The sequence below is a fragment of the Kogia breviceps genome, chromosome 10 (assembly GCF_026419965.1).
Source record: "Kogia breviceps isolate mKogBre1 chromosome 10, mKogBre1 haplotype 1, whole genome shotgun sequence".
NCBI classification, from domain to species: Eukaryota; Metazoa; Chordata; class Mammalia; order Artiodactyla; family Physeteridae; genus Kogia; species Kogia breviceps.
The window spans coordinates 76,464,496-76,468,243 of NC_081319.1; positions in this window are offsets into that span (position 1 = coordinate 76,464,496).

The following is a 3,748-nucleotide window of genomic DNA, read 5'->3' on the forward strand; positions in this document are numbered from 1 at the left end:
CAGATACAGAGAACCAACTGCACAATGCCATTGTATACAAGGGACTTGAGCATCCTCGAGTTTTAGTATCCATGGAGCTCCTGGAACCAATGCCCTGCAGGTGAGAGGGGTGGCTGTATATGTTTCTGTCATGGGCAAGCATGATTAAGAATGGGGTATTTTGGCCCATGATGGGGTGTCCTGATTTCAGATATGTTGTGGAGTGTGGCTGGAGTGATGGTAATTTTTACCTAGCTACCTCCTCTCTTATGCTCCCTGATTACTATCAAAGACTCTCCTGAGGAAAGGTCCTGTGAGAACAAAACAAAGAGAATGTAGGTAAGAAGCACAGCAGATGACGCCACCTTATTTCATTCAAGGATAAATTCATGGCAAGATGCCATATATTCTCAATTTATTTAGCATTAAACTTCAGAGTGAGATGTCATCACAGGGCCATTATCAACCTGTTTATTTTAATTGAAAGATGAAGTATTTGACAAAAGGGACTGACTTTGCCAATACACTTGAATGAGTTAAAAGTACACTTCCAGGGGCTTCCCTGGTGGCGCAGTGATTAAGAATCCGCTTGCCAGGGCTAGGGGACACAGGTTCGAGCCCTCAGTTGGGAGGATCCCACATGCCGCGGAGCAACCAAGACCGTGCCCCACAACCACTGAGCCTGCGTGCTCTAGAACCTGTGCTCGGCAACAAGAAAAACCCACGACCCGCAACGAAGAGCAGACCCCGCTCGCCGCAACTAGAAAAAGCCCGCGCGCAGCAACGAGGACCCAACGCAGCCAAAAATAACAAATAATTTTTTCTTTGTGGTACGCGGGCCTCTCACTGTTGTAGCCTTTCCCGTTGCGAAGCACAGGCTCCGGACGCGCAGGCTCAGCGGCCATGGCTCACGGGCCCAGCTGCTCCACGGCATGTGGAACCCGGCCACGAACCCGTGCCCCCTGCATCGGCAGGCGGACTCTCAACCACTGCGCCAGCAGGGAAGCCCCGAGATGTAGTATTTAGTGCGTCTAGAGTTTCAGTTTGGGAAGATGGAAAAAGTGCTGTAGATGGCTAGTGGTTATGAATGTGAATGTATTTAATACCACTGAACTGTACACTTAAAATGTTTAAAATGGTAAATTTTATTTTACCACAATAAAAAAAAAAGGAATGAAGTACTGACACATGCTACAACTTGGGTGAAACTTGCAAACATTATGCCAAGTGAAAGAAGCCAATCACAAAAGCCCACATAGGGAGTTCCCTGGCGTTCCAGTGGTTAGCACTCCGCGCTTTCACTGCTGTGGCCCCAGGTTCAATCCCTGCTCAGGGAACTAAGATCCCGCAGGCCACATGGCCAAAAAAACCCCCAAAGTCCACATATTATATGATTCCATTCACATGAAAGTCTAAAATAGGGAAATCTATAGAGACAGATAGACTAAGGCTGGGGATGGAGGGCGTCGAGGGGGAATAAAAGACGGATAGCTAAGGTACAGGGTTTCTTTTTTTTTTTTTCTTTTTCTTTTTTTAGATGCGCTGCACAGCAGCTTCTGGTGACCTGGCAGGGAGATGATGTGGGCAGGATGAAGCCTGGGTGTGGCAGGGGCTTTGCCCAGTTTCAGTCCTAGCCACACTTTCCCCCTTGCCCTCCAGCAAATCACCTTGTTGATAATTATGGAGAAAAGTGCAGGCAGAAAGGAGGAAGTAAGCCAAGAAGGGACCAGCTAGACAGAACCTACTGCCTTGGAAAACCACCACCAAGGAGAGTTCTTCTTTTCAGAGGTACCTCCACTGCCCTCCCTTCGATCCCACTCCCTCCTGGGCATTCAGCTGAATGTGCCCACCCCCACTCCCACCAGCTCCACGGGTGCCTGATATGCTCAGTTCACACCAGTCTGAAAACTGAAGTCAGTTTCCAAAGTTGTAGAAACTTCCTTTGGACATTCAGGTTTTGGAGAGGTTGGCCATCCTTCTACTCTATGGATTGTGAATCATCTAGTGACCAATGATCTCCTCCTCTCCCTCTTCAGCTCTCCTCTTGCTACCTAGCTGTTACTCCAACAGTTCCCCAAAGTGGAAGGAAGGAGACAAACTTGTAGCTTTGGCCTCATTTTTCAAAACCATGGTATAAAATTTCTCCAGGAAACTTGGTGAAACTAAGGGGCCAAATGATATTGAATGCAGGAATTATTTGTTTCAAATTGTCTTTCCTCCTCTATCTGGGAAAATGTAAATTGGTTGTTTGTGGCTGTCAGAAAGGATCCTGTCGGTGGTATGAGTCCTTTGCCAAAATTCTTATTGAAAATTAGGTCACTAGGGTATTATGAAAATGAGGGGACCACCCCCTGCACCACTTTCTTTAGGTGGTCAGTAGGAACTTGAGCCCTCCTGGTGTGCCTGAGCAACAAGTTGGCCATAGGTGGGGGTGGAAGGTGGTAAAGGAGGAGTAACCTTTAACAGAACCATTAACTGCCCCTGTCTTCAGAAGTGTTCTCTCTAAAAAGCTCTCCTGTCCTCTGGTTCTTAGGTTCCCCACAATTAACTTCACCCCATCCTGCTCACAAACATGCAGTGAAACACATTTTAGCTTTGTATAGGACGATGTACTTGTTTATTGTGACTAATGTAAACTTGCAAGTAGCTCTGTATTGTTTAACTGTGTCCTGTGTTTCTTGCAACTAGATAAGTAGATAAAGTGGCTTAATCAATTCAAGTTAGATATTTTTGGCAAGAATATTTTATTTTTCATAAGGAGGCACACAACTTCTGGTTGTCTCTCTTTTTGTGAGTTAGCAGCCATTGATGATCAATGCCTAAATGATCCATTAATTATTAGGGGGTGTGAAATGTACACCTACACCTCTTAATTTGTAAACATAGGACCATTAATTTCATTTAAATATTTTAATTGAAGTATAGTTGACTTACAATGCTGTGTTAGGACCATTAACTTCTGACATTAGAGAATCTAATGAGAGGCTTCTTACTGAGATTAAATGGGATAATCATAGTTATTTGTTGAGCTACTTTTCTTTGGGCGCTGCACATACTTGTGTCAGATGTATACCAATACCATGCCCCTTAAACAAATAATAAAACTGAGATGCACAAGTAACTTGCCCAAGTTCACACTGCTAAAAATTGGTGGGGTCAGGATTCAAACTGAGGTCCATTGAACTAAAAGCTTACGTTCTTCCACTGCTTCCCTAAAAGAATTATTTATTGCATTAGTACTCTAAGCAAGGCACTTGCACTTAGCACTGTAAATTAGTTATTCAACTCTCTCAACACTACTTTGGTAGTGGTGTTATTGCCCCCTTTGTAATGACAAAGAAGCTAAGGTTCCTAGACGTTAGGCAACTTCCCCAAGGCCATACAGCCTTGGAGTAAGGAAGGAAATGGTTCAAGTGTCCGTAAGCGGCACGAGGCTCGCGTGTTTGGCTTCCCATCGCTGTAAGCTGTAAGAATTAGAGTGCAATGCATGTGCCTGCTAGTAAACAGTAAACAGATGGGAGCGAGTACTCTACGTGAGAGTGTATGGCTGACGCTGCATTATAGCTGAGATCAGTGCATTTGCAAGTGTCTTGACAGGCAGCATAAGCGCTTCATAATACAAGGGGCTCGCCTCCATAGAGAGAGAGGGAGGCGGAGGAGGCGGAGGGTGAGGGAGAGATGCGCACGCGCACAGAAGCCCTGCAAATTTTGGGAGGTCATCCCGCCTCTAGGGGGTGCCACGCGAGCCTGGTCAGGGTCCCAAGCCGGC